Source organism: Macaca nemestrina, chromosome 3 (assembly GCF_043159975.1).
Source record: "Macaca nemestrina isolate mMacNem1 chromosome 3, mMacNem.hap1, whole genome shotgun sequence".
In the NCBI taxonomy this organism is placed as follows: Eukaryota; Metazoa; Chordata; class Mammalia; order Primates; family Cercopithecidae; genus Macaca; species Macaca nemestrina.
Genome location: NC_092127.1, coordinates 69,250,291 through 69,271,858, shown reverse-complemented (window position 1 = coordinate 69,271,858; position 21,568 = coordinate 69,250,291). Strand labels below are relative to the sequence as shown.

Below are 21,568 nucleotides of genomic sequence, written 5' to 3'. Positions count from 1 at the left end.
CTTTTGTGCCTTCAACAACAGTTCTTATTAAAATTTCCCTTTTACAATTGTGTTGAGATTTGTATTCAGTCTTATACCCATATCCATAAAAGTCATTTTTATTTCCGTATGAAATTGTGCTTCCACCAGCTGTTTCATACCAGGCCTCCCTCATTTTTGAATACAATTACATTGAAAAGATTCCTAGGTCATTTCAATGAATCTGCATTTATTATTTTAGGGAGGAAAACACATTATTCTTTTATGCAGAACTGAATTTTGTTGGTTAATATTGTATGTATAAATTTTTGTATATGTAACCGCAAGAAAGATTGATATTTAGCTTGAGGACTGAATTACTTATTTTGTAACATCTTTATTGATATTTATCAAAATTTATTTTTGCTTTGCTAAGTAAATTAGGGATAATTTTTCTAGGGGTGTACTAATTTAAACATTATCAATATCATTCCCTTAAAGTCAGACTCAATTAGTCTTGAAATTTTTTTGTCAGTGGTAGATCTTCTATGATTTTTCCAAATTTTTATCTCTTTTGCTCTCTACAACAATGCTTGTAATAGCGTAGGTGCTATTCAACATGTGTTGAATGAGCAAACCAAAGAATCTTTGCTCTGCAACTAGTCTATTAAGTTTTCTATTTCGCCTTGAGTTATTGTGCTAGAAAATAATCATTCCTAGGCAATGATCTGTTTCTATCTTTCTCTCTTTTTGTTAGTTGTTGAAGTAGCACTCTTTTTTAAAATTATTTTTATGGTATTAAAGTAGCACTCAAAAATGATATATATTTAAGGTGAACAGCATGTTTTGATATACACATTCCATAGTGAAATGATTACTACAGTCAAACAAATTAATATATTTATCATTCCACGTAGTTATTTTTTGTGGTAAAAGTACTTACAAATCTACTCTTAGCAAATTTCCAGTTTATCATACAATATTGTTAGCTACAGTCCTCATGCTGCACATTAGCTCTCTGGACTTACTCATCCTACATAACTGCATGTTTATGCCCTCTTACCTACATTTCCCCATTCCCTACCCTTATGTCCCTGTTGCTGGTAACCACCATTCTACTCTCTATTTCTATTTATTGGAGTTTTGTTTATTAGTTTGTTTTAAATTCCACATGTAAGTGAAATCATGCAGTGTTTTTCCTTTCTGCATCTGGCTTATTTCACTTAGCATAATGTCCTCCAGGTTCATCTATGTTGTCAAAAATGGCACAATCTCTTTTGTTTTAAATGGGTGAATAATGTCTATATAGATATACACACACACACTCATACACACACATGCACACACACACATATATAGTGGATGTATATCACATTTTCTATATCCATTCATCTGTCAACAATTACTTAGGTTGTTTCCATATCTGTATCTTGGCTATTGCAAATAATGCTTCAATGGGCGTGAGGGCATAAACATCTTTATCAGGTGGTGATTTCATTTCCTTTGGGTATATACTCAGAAGAGGGATTGCTTGAAACCTCTTCCAAGTACTTGACACATCTCCTTTATCATTTCAAATCATGTATATTTATATTGTCTTTATTAAAGATCTCAAACATTTGATCTGTTTTTTCTTCCCATCAAACCAGCTTTTGTCTTCTATTTAATTTCATCCTTTATCTTCATTAATTACTGCCTTCCTCATTTCTTTGGTTTACATTGTACTTTTTAATGTAAGTTATTTAGGTACTATGTACTTAATTTCTTAATTTATGTCTTTTTTCCCTCTAATAATGAAATAATTTAATTTCTATTGCATTTCAATAGATTGTAATTTTACTTTTGATATGAGTGTTAGGAGAATGTTCCTCAATTTCCTGGTGATTAGAATATTATCTCTGAAGCTTTTTTTTTCCCAGGGGTAATAATCACATAAGATAATCATTTTAAAGTGGAAATTCAGTGGCATTTAATACATCCACAATGATGTGTAATCACCACTTCTATCCAGTTATGAAACATTTTCATCCTCCCAAAAGAATCCTTGTACCCATTAAGCAATCAACCTTCATTCCTATCTCTACCCTCTTCCCCCACTCAGGTTCTGGAAACTACTAATCTGCATTCTGTATCTGTGGATTTATCTGTTCTGGATATTTCATATAAACTAAATCATACAATTGTGACTTTTTGTGCCTGACTTCTTTCAATTAGCATGACATGCTGTCTGCAACAACCAGTTCAGGAAACCAAACCATAGCCCCTGTAGCAGTTGGCCCAAAATGGCCAGGACTTCGTCAATAGCTGAAAGCTTTTCTAATTCCTCTGTCCCACTGGAAACTTAAGGTCAACCAAGGAAAGTCAAATATGCTTCCCTAACCAATTATATAGGATGCAGCACTTCTAATTAGCCTGCCTACGGCTTCCCATTCGAACAGCCTCCAATAAGGGCATACCTGAACTTTTCCCTTTTTCTTTTCTCCACTATAAAGTTCTCCCACTCCTCTGCCTGCTTTTGAGTTTCTGTCAAACACAAGTGATGGTAGTTGATTCCCTTGCTGTAGGAAGTGCTGAATAAATAGTCTTCACGTGTGCTGACTCTTATTTCCACACTCAAATGTGCTGTATAGATTAGCAGAAACCCAGTTTCAATCTCACTGTATCCTTTCCACTTTCTCAATCTTGAGGATTCTGCTCAGTTTCATTTATTGTTTGATTAATTCTTTCTCAGGTGTTGCCCTCAGTTGAGATACATTGCCAACATGTTTTTAAAATTCTTGCACATCATTAGATGTTGTCCTATGCCTTGTAATGTGCATGATGTTTTAATTAAGGACAGGATTCCTTAGATACAGTCTTCCCTCTTGGTTATCAGTAGTCCTCATCTACTGTCTTAAAGTTTCTAGTCATGTGAATGAGAAGTGTAATTCTTCTTCTTTCGGGGGAAAATATTTTTTAACACTTGTCTTAGTTGATTTTGTGTTGCTATAACAGAATACCTGACACTGGGTCATTTATAAATATAATAATTTATTGTTATTTATAAAGATAATTTATTTGGCTCACAATTCTGGCTCAATTTGGCTCACAATTCTGGAGGCTGTGAAGTTCAAGATTGAGCAGCCCATCTGGTGAGTGTCTTGTGCTGCTTTAACTCACGGCAGAAAATGCAAGAGGGAATGAGCACATGCAAAAAGACACTCAGGAGACACTAACCAATTCCCACAAGAGAACTCACTTACTCACTGGAGAAAGCATTCATGAAGGCAGTGCCCCCATCAACCAGACACCTCCCATTAGGCCACGCCTCCTAACAGTACCAAAGTGAGAATCAGATTTCAACATGAGTTTTGGCAGGGAGTGGGGGTAATCACATCCAAACCACAGCAACATTTAAGTTTTCGCATAAACCTAGGAGCTCAGGCATTGTACCTGGATACATTGGGTATGTATGTCTTCTTATCAGTCTTGAACTCTAACATCCTCTTTACCTGTAGACTCAGGTCTTTCATAAGCCTAGGTAAGCTTTTTTTTTTTGCTATTTTCTTCCCCTAATATGTTCCCTTTTTACCTTGTGGCACTTCTATCACTTCTTAAATCTTCTATGCTTTCCTTCATGATTTGTGTCTAAAATTATATTCATTTAAAAATACATTTGCACTTGATCTGCAAAGCCTACTAATTTAGTTCCCTATACAGGTCACTCTTCCTCACTTTACTACTGAATTATTTATTTAGGAAATTATTATTTTTACCCCAGGATGTCTCTTTAGAGCTTCGCTGAAATCTTCATAAGTATTCTATTTTTTATTATTTTTATAATCAAAATGTCATCTGTCTCCTTCAGCAGTTGTTTTACTAGTTGTGCATTTTTATTCATTGCCTTCATCTTCGTATTTTTTACTGGGCTCCCCTGGGCTTCTTTAAGTGGCTTCTTGAGATTTTATAGATCTCCAAGGCACAAATCCTTTGGCCTCTTGTGGGGCAGAGTGAAGAGGTACACTCATGCAGAACCAAAACCTACCTTCTTAAGGTGTCCAGAAATCTCCTTTCAGAATCCACCACTCTGTGGCCTTTGGCCTGGGCTTCTTGATGCTAAACTTAGGTTTTTCCACTCCAATAGAGCCAAAATACAATCCATTATTTTCACCTATATCTGGAGCCCCAGACAGTCTAGCATCACAGTTGCCTAGTACTACATAGAGGTGCCAAAAATGTTGACTCAGGATCAATTTGTTTGAAAGCAGAAGAGGGTGATTTTCCAGGAACCATATTGCTGGAATCCTTTTGTCTATAAGCAAAAGTGGATCAAGTAGGCATAAGTCACATCATCACTCACTCTTTCAAGCTATATTATGTACACTATCATAATCCCTCTCCTACTCTTTCAAACTACTTTATATCGCTATCACTTCTTTCAGCTGTAATAAACACAATACCCAGGGAGCACTTAGAGGAAGAAGAGGCTGATCAGTAGCTCAATCTCTTTTTCTTTTGCTCAGCGTCCTCAGCAGGTTGCTTTCAGCTTCACAGAGTTGTTTACAAAGACAGAAAGGAAACAGTAGTGGAGATGTAATGCTGCCCCCATTCTCACATAGAAAGCTTTCCTTGGAAGATACCTTCTGTCTCATTGGTCAAATCAGGTTAGCTGCAAGAGAGCCTGAGAAAGAGAGTGATTCACATTTTTACCCTTAGCTGCAAGAGAGCCTGGGAAAGAGAGTGATTCATATTTTTAACATTTATCACAGTGAGAGAAGGAAATTGCTGTTAGGCAGGCAACTGATACAGCTTGCCATATTTTCAGAGGACTATTAGGGGTTAAGTCATGGGGTGGGAAAAATATGCCTCTGGCTACCTAATAAATCTGTTTTCTTGAATTGAGTGATGGCTGCCTCCTTCTGCTTGTGGAGTGTCCGTGTATGGGGCGCTGTTGAAGACAGATATGTCATTTTCCCAATATCTCTTGTCCTGCTACTCTGCCTCAAGGCTTCATCTGTACTTTGTGCTTAAAAATTCCTTCTGAAATCTGGCATATCTTTGATCAATAGTCCTAGCTTCTAACATTGTTGAAAATTTACATTTGTTTTTGAGATTTGCTAAGAATTTCATGGGAAAGTTGACAAAGGGTGTGGGGTGTGGTTTCTGAATGCCCTTGGCTTTGGTGCCAGAATTGGCATCAAGGACTTGGCCCCAGTGACTCCACAATGAAGCAGATGCTCCTTTGCATTCACCTGACTGCATGATGTCAGCGGCTGCAGCCATGGACGACTGATGTCACTCAAGGCAAGGTGAGGGCAGATCAGTCCCTCTTAACCACAATTCTATATATAATATTGAGAAGATATTTTTCAACGTACAGAAAGAAAGCCTAATTGACAGCCAAGGGCTTAGCTGCTCTGAAGTTGTTAATGAACAAGATAATAACAGGTTTTACTTTTTGCAATGGTATAATTTTTCCTCTAAAAATTTCAGCTAATTTTCGGGTTGTGATAAAAGAATAAGTCCCTTAATGTTAGGTGATTAATTTATGCTACACCAGATCATATGGCATATAGTGACTGCAAATGATCTAATTCTCAAAGGCAGTTTTTCAGAAGGAGCAGAAAAGGCAAGTCAGGGTTAGCAAAGTCCAGGCAGAGACCTGGACTATACTGAACTATACTGTTTAGATTAAAAATACTGAATTATTTTAAAAATGAATGTTTCAGCAAATGAGCACAGTTTTATATGGTGAGAATGAAGTTAGTAGTTTGTGATTGTTTGGCTAGCCATGGAGAACCTTCTATTCCAAATGAGGAGTTTATCTAGTCATGATGAAATATTTTGGGGAAGAGGGGTAAAGTAGAAAAAAATTAACAATAGGTTTAAAAAATCTTTCATATAACATATTTTCTTCTTAATTCTTGGAGGGCAAAGCACCCATCACTGCCTGTTACACTGATTTAGATAAGCCCTAGATGTCTAATTCCCAAGCATAAAACATTCTGATGTCTCATGGTATCTTGCCACTCAAAATGTGGTCAAGAGGCTAGTAGTATCTTATCACTTGGGAGCTAGTTAAAAATGTAGGACCCGTACATTCAGCAAGTAGCTGGTCTGTGTGCTGTGAGTGAGGGTCTGAGTCACCTGCCATTTTGCTGGAGGAGCCCCTTGGGCCTTAGTAAACATTTACAATGTCTTTCATCTTTGAGTGGATCTACCGAGGCTTCAGCAGTGTGCCCCAGTTCCTAGGACTTGACAAGAAATCTGGAAAACTTGGGTTCTTAGGTTTAAACAATACAGGCAAAACAATTCTTCTTCACATGATCAAAGATGACAGATTGGGCCAACATATTCCAACACTACATCTGACATCAGAAGAGCTAACAATTGCTGGAATGACTTTTACAACTTTTCACCTTGGTCAGCACGAGCAAGCATGCCGGGTTTGGAAAAATTGTCTCCCAGCAATGAATGGGATTGTCTTTCTGGTGGACTGTGCAGATCTTTCTTACCTTATGGAATCCAAAGTTGAGCTTAATGCTTTAATGACTGATGAAACAATATCCAATGTGCCAATCCTTATCTTGGGTAACAAAATTGACAGAACAGATACAATCAATGCAGAAAAACTCCGTGAGATATTTGAGCTTTATGGACAGACCACAAGAAAGGGTAATGTGACCCTGAAAGAGCTGAATGTTCACCCTGTGGAAGTGTTCATGTGCAGTGCACTCAAGAGGCAAGCCTACAGGGAGGGTTTCTGAAGTTTTGACAGTGAAAATAAGAGTATTACTTCTCTGGACTGATCATGTTCACAGCTTCCTCATGAACTTTCCTAATAGAACAAGGAAAGCTCTCCAACCATGTCTGGCATTGTGAAGCCTAGAGTCTCTGTCAACTTTCTCATCACCCAGCGGTGACATGTGCTCTTCTCCACACCGTTGGGAGGTAATGCTTTCCCATGTGCAGTATTCTGGTCAGTATCCTGGGACTTGGAAGTTGGCAGGATTTGCCAGGTAAAGCTATGTGCCATTTTGGGGCACCTGAAAAGAAAATACGTCTCACCACTGTAATTGATTTCAAAAGAAAGCAATTCTATTTTTTAAAGAAAGTGTTGTTAATGTAATTGCTATCCCTCCTCACATTTTTAGTTCAAGTTTACTTGGTCTAGAGTTCTCTATTCTTTTTTATTAACTAATGAATGATACTTAGATACTTCATAAAATTAAGCGCAGATACACATTGGAGACCAGAGCTCATCTGGGTGGACTTACTCCTGCTGAGTTAGCAGGTTGGTGAGAGAAACTCCCACGAGCACACCTGTCTCTCTAACTGCCTTGGAGTAGGTGGCATTATCTTGCCCACACAGAACTAGAAAAGGGACAGAACTCTGGCCTTGCAGTTGTGGCAGGTTTCACTGTGGTAAGCTAGGGTCACTCCTCATCGGGGAATGTGAAGCAGATTGTTCACTGTGGAGGAGTTAATTATAGACTGGGTTATTCTTACTTATAAAGTTACAGATTTCAGCCAGTCTCTGCTTTTGTACTTTTGTGAAATTTTATTTCTCTCTATAGCACCTTTTTCACTTTTGGTTATAAAAAGTGACTTTCACTTTTTAAAAGAGTTGAGAACATCTCTCGTGTCACATACTGCAGGTGTGTCAGTTACTTTTACATAGATTCTAGAGGGAAATTTTTCTAAATAGGGAGACAGGACAAAATTTACAGTTTAAGGGCTCTTAATTCTGTGAATTGAGAACTGAAAAGTATTGTGGTACTTGTTTGGATCCAGAAAATTTTACTCAGTGAGCTTTAAAATCTCCATTTGTGAATTTGGCCTCTATTGGGCTGTTCACGAACTCTTTTTCTTACATCTTGTCTCCTTAGATATCTGTGTTGTTGGTATTAAAGTATCAGTTAACATCTGTAGCTTTTCCAGGTTTGTGTGTTTGTTTGTTTGTTTGTTTTGGTATGGAATTGCCTTTCTCCATTGCAGAAATAAGCTGGGGGAAACACTAATCCAAAAACTTTCTGTAGAGCTGTTCCTTGGGAGACAGCATCACTTATTGGCAGTAAAGACTCTGCATAAAAGCACCAGCATCCCTACCAGGGTGATGAGGTTTAATTTTATAGCATTCTATTTTCCTTGTACCACACGTAAAATTGAATTTTGGTGATCTTAACCTATATTCTACCCTTATAGTAAAAGATCAAACGATAGATCTCCCAGGAAAAGATAACATAGGAGATGAAAAGTTGGGAGGATATCTGTATTCTAATGTGAGGGTAGGGAAAGTGTGGATAATGTATTTCCAGGATAACAGAGTAGCCTTCTTTAGTTGCAGTTTTCATTCTCAGTCTTCAGTACTGACTTGTTGGGAAAGCGTACTTTTTCACTGCCGGGTACCGAATGCAGAGACTCAATGAAGTATATGTCTGGGATGTTCGTGCATTTCACTTATTAGTAAGCATGGCTGGATTGAGACAATTGTTGATTTGGAAAGGGGTTAAAATCTTAAGCGAAAATAATCTATCTAATAGTTAATGAACTGTGTAATTAACTTGGATATTTTTAATTTCCTATGGCTAAAGGTTCCCCATACTTCTCTATTCAGAGACATGAGAAGTATGATTGCTTCAGTGTTAGTTTTCCTCCTTTTTTGTCCCCATTTGTCTCTGGTCACTTTGTTGCAAGCTAGAAAACTGGGGGTTCTCCATAGGACAGCTCTTTGTGAAAGTGTTTTATCCCACTGGAGAAAGGGGATTGAAAATCAGTTAGGACCAGTGTATTTCTTGTCCCACAGAACACTATTCCTATAATAAAATAGCTGAAAGAAGCTGCTGTGTGGAGCTTTGGCACCTTGTACAGGAATTCCAGTGAATTCAGACTTTTCATTCTGTTTTATCAGGATACATGTATGTCCTATTTCAGGAAAAGTAAAATCGTCATTTACAAAAGAATGTCAATCTGTATCCTAAACATTTATATAAAAAGTTAAAACAAAGCAAAAGCGTAGAGCCTTTGACAGCACCTACATCTACTGAACCAGAGCCTTATTTTACCAGATCCCCTGGTACACTGGTATTGGAGAAGAACGGACATGGCCTCTGAGAGTGGGGATGGTATGAAAGCGAGAAGGCAAAACTGATCATCTTATTTCAAGACACTGTGGCGATTATGCGGTTTAAATATCTTTATTACTTTATTACTTTTAGGTTTGGCTTACTTGGCTTACTTTTCAGGCTCAGCCGTCTTCACTGTGAATTACACACATCCAAAGCTTTCCATGTACTTATTTCTAACAGTGACTTCACCCAGTGCCTGAATTTTCACTATTAGAAGCATTTTTTTTTTTTGCATTAAGTGTGGGCAGAGGTTAAAATAGTCATGTATTCCCTAAAATAGATAATGCATTATGCTGTTTTCATGAAAGGCAAGACTTGTTCTAGTCCTTGTGTGTGTGTGTGTGTTTGTGTGTGTGTGTGTGTATGTGTGTGTGTTGAAATAATCATGAAGCAGAGACTAAAGAAATTTGAATCAAAAGTTTGCATCTGGAGAAGGGACAAATCTGAGACATGAAGCATGGCAGTGAGGACCATGGACAGCAGAGGGCAAGGAACAGCCTGGGAAATCTAGCTGTGAGGGATTAACACAGGAAAGGTGGGAGACACATCTCAGAAAGAGTTGACTTGGGGTCCGCTCCAACACTGTCTACTTAGTGTATATAAATTGTTCAAATAACACATTTGATTCCCTCCGCAACTCTTTCCTGGGACAAATATCACTCAGAATCTTCCCATCTGAATTCCAGAAGAGTTAAACACAGCATCACCTTCAGAAAATTCTTTCATCTAAATGGAGTATCTAAAATGTCTTCTATTTAACTTTTTGATTCTGTACAAGAGTAATGCTTTAAGATTACTATGTAAATAAACAAGCTGAAAACTAGATGCACCAGTGACAGCTTTAATAATCCAATCCTTTTTAAATTTTGTAATGAACTTTTTTTTTCTTTTTTTCTTTTTTTTTTTAGACAAGGTCTTACTCTGTCGCCTGGGCTAGAGTACAGTCATATGATCTTGGCTCACTGCAACCTCCTCCTCCCGGGTTCAAGTGATTCTTCTGCCTCAGCCTCCCTAGTAGCTGGGATTACAGACACCTGCCACCGCACCTGGCTAAGTTTTGTATTTTTAGTAGAGACGGAGTTTCACCGTGTTGGCCAGGCTGGTCTTGAACTCCTGACCTCAGGTGATCCACCTGCCTCAGCCTCCCAAAGTGCTGGGATTACAGGCTTGAGCCACCGCACCCGGCCTGTAATAAACTATTTTTAAATGTTAGATAAAGATTGTTTTTTGTTTCTGTCTTTGTTTTTCCTATTGCAACAGTGAGGAGTAATGCAGCATCCACAATATTGCTCTACAATGATGTTTCTTAAGTCTATACTTTTTTTACTGAAAGAAGTGACAGTTTTATTTAAATACTTTAGTTCTTTGAGATGGAAAGCGAATACTGCCATCTCTGGGTGCTTGCTATGTGCCAGCTCTGGCACTAAGACGATTAAGATAATTATTTTAGGAGGAATAGAAACTATTTCAGAGCATTTTCATATGAAAATGATTCTAAAGAAAATGTGCTCAGAAATTTTGGAACAAATCCTCGGCCCACAACCTCCCTCCCTGTCTGCGCCTCACAGGCACGTGCAGAATCAAATGAGTTGGGCTCAAACCTCACTTGGGCATGTCACTGAATAGACTTTTTGTTCCTTGTCCTCTGAATATTGAATCCTGAAACTCCTGTGGTAGAAAAAGTTATTAAGTGCCTTGAAAGGTATAGAAATCTATCATTAAATGATAGATTTAGATTTTTAAATTATCTTACTAGTTGTACAGTCAAAATAATTTTCTTGTTAGTAAAAAATGGCGCTTTGTTAAGCTTATCCTAAATGATATTTAAATACTTTGTGATACAAAGTTATTAATACCTGAGGAGCTACAGGACATGTGAATGATTTTTAATCTGATTTCTGTTGCTCTAACCTCTGTACTTATGTTTATAACTCCAGCCTAACATAATATTCTCTTCTGACATCCCAAAGCTCATTATTATTTTATTCCAAAATCTCATAATTTTTTCAAGCTTGCCACAAATATGATCTTAAAGTACATAAATCTGCATTAAATCTTTCTGGTAAACCAGGTGTGCCCCTTATTCTTTGACCTTTGTTCAGTCGGTATGAACATACATTCTCTTCTGATTCTAGTGAAGTTGAAATTTTTTCCATACATTTCTTAGTTAGTCATTGTATTATAATTTTCATTATTTTTGATAGAGTCTGCTTATTTTCATTATCTTTATATCTATTGATACAGTAGTAGCACATTATATTTGTTGTCACATTTTATGCATTATGGGTGTCAGTTTTTTGGTCATACTTTATTCACCTATTCCCCAGGTTACAATTTGCCTTTAGTATTTGATTATTTGTTTGTTTTAGTTTTAAATTTTAAGTTTTAAATATTTAAGCATTCAAAAGTCTTTAACTGATCTACATCCAGAACATTTTCTTAAGCAATTTAATGTGAATGATCATTTGAAGTCGAATTTGTTGAAATATAATAGCAGATATACATCAGGAGTCTCTTTGGAGATCTGAAACTCTCCTGCAAGGGGCTCCTAGGAGACAGAGACATTTAAAATCAATAAATTAATTAACAAACAAAATACTTTCTTTCCTGAGCATAGTCACTGTTCATTTTGATATCTCAAGATAAACATCTTATAATTCCTATGCATTATTCAAACATGGAAAGATAAGTGTCTGCATATATAATCAAATGGTCTGCACTGGATAAAATCCAGACTCATTTCATAAACCAATGTGGAGCAATTTTGATAGCTTTTCACTCATTTTCTCTAATTGGAAAGAAATTTACATATAATCACAGTTGCAGCATGAAATAGGAGAAATCCATTTTAATCATTTAATACTTCATTTTAAAAGCCATATATAAAACTTTAAAAATATCTGTAGCTTTTTAATTTAAAATTACCATAATTTTTCACAAATATTCAAAATATGAATGAAATTATATTGTGGTATGCTATTCAAAATGCCTATTGTGTGTGTGTGAGAGTGTGCATTCTGATATGTATCATTCTGTCTCTGTCTCTACATTTTCTGGCTGAACTAAAATTCTTTCTTTTCTCAATATATACTTACAATTTATTATTCAACCTTGAAGTTGATATTGTGACCTTTAAGATTATTTATGTAACAAAGACCTCAGAAATAAATAATACACATTGTAAGTAACATTTTTTTTTCTGAGTTCCAAATTGAGCTTTGTTAGCTCAGACTCACCAGTTGTAGATATTATTGATATATTGTGATATATATATATATACACACACTATAGAAAACATACTTGAAACTAGAATTTAGACTTTCTAGATTTATGAAAGGAAACATTTGTTTTCTGAATTTTTGTATTGTGGAATTTTTCAGCAGCATGAATGTACATATTCATTATCAGAATTCTGGTTCCTGTATCACATTGTTGGGTTTATTTTGAGCCTGGTTATCTCCTGATCTGACACCACAAAGTTTCCAGTGGCAGGTCGCATGCCTTATATACAGTTCCTAAGTGGGTGTATTTGAGTGTGCTGAGCACTCAATCAATGTTTAATGAAAGCATTACTATCTATATAAATTGATACAGATATGTTTGAATATCTAAGCATAAATGTTAACTGGATATTTTCCCTTTTGCTGCAAAAAATTTGATGCAGTTTTAAAAATTTGTTTAACAGAGTTTATTCTAGGATCCCCAATGATGGGGAAGCAGCAGCATCTGAAAGCAGCACACATTTGGCACAGTTAACCCTCCTCCATGATGTCAGCCCTAATGACAAAGGAGAAAGCGTTGTGTGTGAGTCAGAAGACATTTCTCCAAATAATATTCCTAACTAACCAAAGATCTAGAGGGGGAACCCCAAAATTATAGCTAAAGTTAGAGTTTCTAAGCACAGTCTGGAAGCTCCGGATGGGAACTGAAGGGGCATGCCAGATGGATTACAGTTCTGCTTCTTGTATTGCAGGGATCCAAAAACCTCTGCACTCGTTTATAAGACCAGCCTAACATGAGATTCTCTTCTTACATTCCAAACGGTCATTATTATTTTATTCCAAAATCTTGTAATTATTTCAGGCTTGCCACAAATATCAGATCTTAAGGTATGTAAATTGTTTTAACACTGTTGTTCTGTGTATAATTATGTCAATTCTGTCAAAGTTTTACAAGAATAAGATAAACTGCAAATTTAAATATGTACATTTGCAAGGAATATGATGAATATTGGCATTTAGAAATGCTGAACCAATTTCTACAAATGACATAGATGAGTACCAATTTTTAGCAAACCAGGAGGGAAAGTGATATGAAATAAAGAGGTGGTATTAAGTAACTTTTGGCAGGAAAAGTATGACTAGTTTTTTCAGAGCTTTTTAATTGCTTTAGATCTTTGGAGCCAAATTTCAAACTGATTTGCAATGTATATATTATACCACATCTTTTCCTCCCCAAGATATTTAATGTTTCCTCTTCATTTCCCCCCTACCCCACCACCTAGTTTCACAGCTCTTCATGAACACTATGCATCCTTCAAAGAAAGAAAAGCAATTTGATCCTCTTGGTGGAAATCTGCCCAAGGTTTGGTATTCACCGAACAACTTGGCTCACCTTTCCCTGAGCTGGGAGTCAAGAATGTTTCATTATTTTACCATTAAAACTTTGTGGTTCAAAATTCCTGAGATGAAGTAGAGCTACATATTTCTTTCTCTTCAAATAAGCAAGTAAAATAAGCATCTATTTTGTCAGAATGTACTTGTTTGTAAATAGAGTAGACTTGTATTGTGGTCCCTCATTGATGACTAATCGCTTAACTTCCATTGTAAGTGGCATTGAATATTATAAATGGTAAATTTTTTAAAAAGTTAACAAAAAGCATACTTCTGTTTTCAGGTCAATTTTTCTTTAATCAATGATTTGGTTTAGATATAGAAGCAGAAGGTTTAGTGTAGAGATGCTCTTAATATAGATGGAGAAACACAGTGTCTCATTAGAATACTAATGTTTGAGAATCCTCACAGTGTTAGCAAAGTTAATGGATGCCCTCAGAACTGAGCCTGCTGGGATGATGGCTCACTGACAGAGGGCTCCGTGGTTTACAAAACTGATAAGTCAACAGTATCAAATATTCACAGAAGGAATACACAAATCCGGCAAGCAATATGATTTCATTTCATTGCAAATCCAGTAAGCAATATGATTTCATTTCATTGCTCAGGAATTGTGTGTTTTGAGGAATGTTAAGCTTTAAAGAAATTAGTTTAATTTGTTTGTAGTACATATTTTGCTAATACACGTTCTAATTAAGCCCATGACCTAAATTAATGCACACCTTGTACTTAAGTGGTAAAGGAAAACACTCTGAAAATATCTTCTAATCAGTTACATTTTGTTGTGATCCTAGATGTTTTAATCATTATGATTCAGTAAAGAAGAAAACTAACTTGATGTTCTGAAGTCATGATGCTCAGTCTAAATTGCTGACCCCATCCAAAGCCTGACATCCATGTGTCAGCCAAGGTAACAATTGTTCCACTAATAAAGTATTTCAGGAGACCTTAAAGGTTAAGGACACTTTGTCTCTAGCATTAGTTAGTATCACTCTAAAACTGCATATAAACCTAAGAAAAAGTAATTCTTTAGAAAACTCAATTGTTAAGTTGAGGCAACTCTAATTTCAATAATCTGAAGGTGCTTTTTTCTAATTTACATATATTAGAAATATCTAATATAGTTAAATAAGTGTCTAATATATAAAAATATATATTAGATATACATCATATCTATGAATTTAACTATCTTCAATATGAGTACAAATGATCACATTTGCTAATGGACAGGGCCCATATTAGGAGAGTAGAAAATAACTAGTTTATATTTTGCAACACATTCCTCAAGTCAGCAGCTGTTAATGAGAGTGAGTTTGGCAAACACAATGTTCATAGAGAAGCTTGCTCTCTTCTATTATCTTTAGCCCATATAGACTTCTAGTCTGGAGTATATTTTGGGAGAAGATGGGGAGCACAGAGGCAGAGATAAAAGAGATACAAAATCATATTTCAATAACGTTGTTGTGTCATTTATTTAAGTCTACCTAGCCTACTACACCTTCTACATGGCCATTTCTGCATGCATGGAGTGTTGGGAATTATTCATCATTTGGTTTAGATATCTAACGATGATTTGTTTACATATAGATTTGCATGCTGGGATTCAAGTCACTTTTCCTGCCATCAAGGAATTCAGACTTAATTTGAGATAAAGACAAGCAAAAATATCATCCCATACAAAGTGGTAGGTATAATTAGGGGCAAGCACTGAGAGCTAGGTGCACGCATAGGGAGAAAGTCTAGGGAAAGCTGTCTGAAGGTGAAAGCATCGAAGCCAAGTTTAATGGCCAGTTAGAAATTAGCTAGATTAAAAAAAAAAAAAAAAAAAAAAAAAAAAAAGGGAGCTGGGACATTCCAGGCAGTGGAAGTAGCTTGGTATGGGAAGAAGAAGCAAGAGCTGAAGCTGGAGACAGAAAAGAACCTAAATGATGAAAGGTTTTGTATGCCATTCTAAGGACTTCAGATTTTATCCTGAAGGTGATGGGGAGTCTTTGATGAAATTTAATAATCACTTTTGAAATTTCAAAGGATTACTTTAGAATGATGGATGGAGGCAGGGGAGTGTGTTAGAAAGCTATTGCAGTCCCGCGTACAGAGGATCCGGACCTGAACTGAAGTGGTGGTATAGTGTCAGAGATTAAGAGGAGTGAGCTTGGTTGATAAAGATTAAAGATATAGTTTTGACAGAATTTGAAGTCAAATGGCTCTGAAGATGACCTTTGAACAACAATTGCAGTGGCAGTTGAAAACATAGAAGTAGATCATTTCACCCAGTGAAAGTCTGTAGAATAGAGAGCAAATAAATTGTTTATAAGAATGACATCTCTGATACCTATGATAGCTTTTAAAAAGTCTTTTTTTCTGCTACCTCTACCCATTTTTTTAATCACTTAAATAAGTAAACATAATACACAAAACTAGTAACTATTGGAACTCTAGAAATTGAAAGGTATGTAAATTTATAATCATTGATAATAATGAATATAGTGAATATTAATTGAATTAATATTTAATGAATAGTCACAGGTACTGTGCTAAGCATTTTTACTTATGTTGTTTAACATAATATTCACTATAGACATGTAAATAAGAAATATTATAATCTCATTTTTTTGGATAGTGAAGCAGGGTTAAAGAAATTAAAACTCTTGCCCCTGTTGATACATTTAGTGTATGTTAAAACAGATACAGATCCTTAGTGTGCCTTGTTCATCATTTTTTCTCATCCAGTTGAATGTAAGTGTGATGTGTGTAGTAATAACCACAATGCTGCCCTATTGGTCTCAGTGTCAGCAACCAAACAGCTTTTCTGAAATCTGGATTACTGCCTTGATAAATATCTTAGTTTGGTGAACTCTCTCAGATAATTTTACTTTATGTCATTTTGTTTTCACTAATATTCTTGTTATTATTGTATTATGTGGCTTTCAGAGTGTGTCTGTGTGTGTGTGTGTGTGTGTGTGTGTGTGTGTGTGTACACTAGTACATAAATAAAGTCTTTGTTCTCTTAGATCTTACCTAAACCTAGAGGCAGAATAAGAAAGAGATGTAAGACTATTTGAATCATTAAAAAAAAATCAAAGTATAATTGAATAGAGAATAAAGCCTTATCATGGAAAGCGTTATTTAGATATACGAAATACACGTTCATAAGTAATATTTCTGTGGCTCATCTGAACCAGAAATGTAATTTTTTAGAGTACTGGCTGGTGGGAGGAAGATTTTTTAGAGTATTGGCAGGTGCCAACGCAGGCGGGATGGAGAAGTGGAGTGAAGGTGCAATGAGTGAGGCCCTCTCACTCTCTGCCTGATACGTCTCCTTTCCACAGAACGTGAAGGCAACAGGAATTTGGTTCATGAGAATCCTCTCAACAACATATACTGGCTAAACTATAGCATGTTTATTCAGGGCCATATTTTCAGAGTGGTGACACTATAAAGATGAGCTAAGCACCATGAGTTACTTACAGACAGTCATTTTCTCATTTGACTTTTAGAGTGGACCCATCTTAAATTGTGGACAATATGACACAGTTTATCTAATTTACATAAAAATTCTCCTTGGTGCCCTGAAGGATTACCTGTGAAATAATTTTTCTGGGACATTAATAGTACTTAACAGTCTATACCAGTCTAGAGGTTGCCAAAGGCTGAGCAAAGTTTTATTTTACCCATGTTGGTGTCTCTTTAATATTATTAAATATATTTTCTATTATCTTCAAAACATCAGAAGAATTCCTGAAGTTATATAAACTCCTTGTACTTTCTCCGTATTTTCATAGCAGAATATGAAACTAATAGTAGTGAAATGAGTCTGTTTTATTTAAACCTTGTGCTCATTAGTAAGTCATAAGGTTAAAAGGGAGGACTAAAATATAGTAATTGTTGGGGAGGAAAGACTTCCTTCTGCCTTCTTAGGTTCTGTGGCTGACCTAAGAACTAAACTAATGTGTAACAGATTAACAGGAGAAAAGCATACAAATGTATTTACGTAATATTTTTACATGTGCGTAGGAGAATTCAGAAGGAAAATGAAGATCCGAAGAAACCGTCAGGCCCAAATGCTTACATACCTTTTACACTAAGAATAACAAATTGTGGGGATGTGACAAGACAAAGAAGCTTGGGCTAGGGGCAATAAATTGTGGGAAAGAGATTAAGAAATATATGGGGGAGACCAATGGAAGTTAAGGGTTATTTTAGTAGGTTTGTTTGAACAGGTCTCTTGTGTGTGGACTCCCAGCCTCTAGTGATGAGAATGTTCTCTTCCTGCTATAGGGAAGGGACATTTATCCTGGGAAATTTTATGATCTCCTTTTATGTAGAAAGGAGGAGATCAGAGATCCCTTCCTACATCTGTTTCTCAAGTGCATTCCGCTCAAAATTATCAATATGACAAAGTGGCATATTTTGGAATGGTATGTTCTAAAACTCTTCCTAATCTTATTCAATTTTTCAATAATTTTCGAGATGAAGACTATTTCTTCCTATGATTACTTTCATTTTAGTCACCTGAATTATACTTTTTAAAAATGTTATAGGAAAATAATTTAAGGTTGCAAACCTGAAAATAAGAGTTATCTCATCTTCTACTTAGCTTTATTTTTTTCTCAGTAAAGGGGGGTGTTGTCAACCAAATTCATTTTCCAGTACAGAATCAAATTATATTTCCCCATTATTTTTACTATTATGGTAAAATAAATGTTAGTATCCCTCATCTTATATGCTTTACCCGTAATAAAGAACAGACTGTGTGCTTAATAATGGCAGGGACACTGTTCATTATTTTACCACTTGAATTCCTAGTATCTGTCAAACTCCTGACCCACTGTTGGCCCTTGAATCTTGACAACTATTTCTTGAATGAATGAATTATATAGCTTGTCACATTTCAGAAAATACTTTAAATTCCTGGTGTTTCATATTCATTCTGCTCCTGCTGAAAATTATATGTGCTCTTTGACTTACATACTAGTGTACTTCACCAAAGTAAACATACTTGCCAGAAGATACTGTGGACATCAAATCTATTATGGTAGAGAAGTATTTCTTAAGATGAATACATTGCTTTGTGAGGAATGTTGTGGTCACTACACTTAACTAGTTTTTTCAATCAAATCAAAATACATCTGCACAGTATCCTGGTAATTTTGGTCTCATTTGTCACTGTGCATTATCTTTTTTTTTTTTTTTTTTTTTTTGCAATAGTATCCTGTTGACTCTTTTGAAATAATGCAATTCTTTAGCCAATGTAGTATAGTACCATATTCTGTCTAAGAGGCCAGGGATTTTATAGGTCTTTGAAATTTATATTTTCAGCATTTTATCCCTATATGACATGGTATAAGCACATTCTACTGTAAAATTCCAGGAAAATCATGCCCCTGGTGATTGAAGATATAACTGGAGACCTATATTTAAATAACTTCAAAAAAAGAACTCAAACCAGTAAAGGCATGTAAAACTACTTTTTTTAAATCTGAAAACTTACCTTTTGAAATAGTGAAATCAAACATTTTATTTGGGTCTAGTATACAGTTTCACTTAGCTATTGATTATCATTTTAAAAGGCTTAGCATTTCATTCCCACCAGGCATGTAACTTGATTATTACAAGTGACAGTGATAGAATTTTGTCACCACAGTATTTCCTAGGGAATTGATTTGATGTTATTCCAAAGTCATTTTGTTCATTTGAAGCCATGTTGGGTTACATCTCAGTTCCTGACCAAAACAATGATTATCAAACTGTTATATGAATTACTACATAAATAAAAGAGATTTTAAAAGGTAGATAAATTGCTATCTAAAAGTTGGACTAATGTATGTGTTTAACAACAGTTCGTTGCTTTGCTAGGATAATATATGCTTATTATTTAAACATGCCAATGATGCAGAAAACTAAAATAAAAAATTAGGCTTATCCCAAATTCTACAAGTGAAAATAGCCATTATAAAAAATATATGAAAATCAATTCAACTATCTCTCTAAACCTATTGATAGATTGAGATTAGAACTCACATCTGTCTTGTAACAATTTCCATGCTCCTTCCAGTATACCTTAATGCCTTAAAGCATAAGATTGAAGGAGAAGTACACTGACTATACATACAGCAATGTTTTAAGAGTGCAAAAAGCATTATGATCAGGAATGAAATTATTAAGAGCCTGGATAATCCTCTTTGAAACTGTGGGAGACAATTTTATTTGGGTCTCTTGTCTTTCTGCGTATGTTGAGAGGAGAGACACTGACAGCAAGTAAAGAACTTAACACAGCTCTGAACACACACTATGCATTCAATAACTGTATGCTATTATTAATGCAGTTATATGTAGAATTTTTAAACTTTTGTATATAGTAAAATTTCAAAAAGTAGTGTATATGCCAGTAAAGATTTTTAAAAGCCAGGTCCATAAATCAGTCTACTAGTACAAATCTTGACAACAATTTGTAGATTGTCCAGTAAGAGAGAAATATTTTCCACTGGAACAAATCCTAGAATTCCTAGATTTTAGCAGAAAAGAGCAATTGAAAAAAGATGTCAAGATATGCACTGACAGCTCATCATGAGATATTAGCTGTTTCTGAATTCTATTTTTTTCTTAATTCATGCACAATCTCATCACTATTCTTTCTCACTCAAAAGACTGAACTTTCTCTGCTTAAATTTACTAAAGCCTTAATCCTTCTGTGTGTGTTTGTGACAGAGAGAGTGTGTGTGTGTTTTACAAAAGGTGCCCTTTTCTTAAATAGTTGTTATAATGTTGAAGTGAGGGCCATATGGCCTCCCAATCTTTGGATGACATTGACAAGTGCAATGCAATTTGCAAACAAAATGACATACATCTTGGAGCAATTAAGGTAATTCTTTTTTAATGACTAAGAATTCTATGCCCAAATTCCAAACCATTCTCCAACATTGATCAATAACAAGTACAAATAGTTAAACAATATGCAATAAAGACAAAAGATAAGAAGTGCAATTTTAAATTGTATTCTAAGAAAACAGATCATAATCAAGTCTTCATTTAAAAAACTAAAATGTTTTCACCCTTGTAAGGGTAATGAATGGTAATGTTTAAATAAACTGTGGAAAATTCTATTATGGATGTTTTTAAAAACGAGGTATTTAAGCATCCAGTGACATGGAAAAGTTTCTAGGATATAGAAAGTTTTTTTTCTTTTTTTTTTTTTTTTTAATTATTATTATTATACTTTAAGTTGTAGGGTACATGTGCATAACGTGCAGGTTTGTTACATATGTATACTTGTGCCTTGTTGGTATGCTGTACCCATCAACTCGTCATTTACATCAGGTATAACTCCCAATGCAATCCCTCCCCCCTCCCCCCTCCCCCCTCCCCCCTCCCCATGATAGGCCCCGGTGTGTGATGTTCCCCTTCCTGAGTCCAAGTGATCTCATTGTTCAGTTCCCACCTATGAGTGAGAACATGCGGTGTTTGGTTTTCTGTTCTTGTGATAGTTTGCTAAGAATGATGGTTTCCAGCTGCATCCATGTCCCTACAAAGGACACAAACTCATCCTTTTTGATGGCTGCATAGTATTCCATGGTGTATATGTGCCACATTTTCTTAATCCAATCTGTCACTGATGGACATTTGGGTTGATTCCAAGTCTTTGCTATTGTGAATAGTGCCACAATAAACATACGTGTGCATGTGTCTTTATAGCAGCATAATTTATAATCCTTTGGGTATATACCCAGTAATGGGATGGCTGGGTCATATGGTACATCTAGTTCTAGATCCTTGAGGAATCGCCATACTGTTTTCCATAATGGTTGAACTAGTTTACAATCCCACCAACAGTGTAAAAGTGTTCCTATTTCTCCACATCCTCTCCAGCACCTGTTGTTTCCTGACTTTTTA

The 21,568-nt window shown here is 35.6% G+C and overlaps 1 pseudogene; it reads left to right on the top strand.

The window, feature by feature from the left end:
- Positions 1 to 1,749: 1,749 nt before the first annotated feature.
- LOC105486166 (small COPII coat GTPase SAR1A pseudogene) lies at positions 1,750 to 16,636 on the top strand (annotated as a pseudogene).
- Positions 16,637 to 21,568: the final 4,932 nt, after the last annotated feature.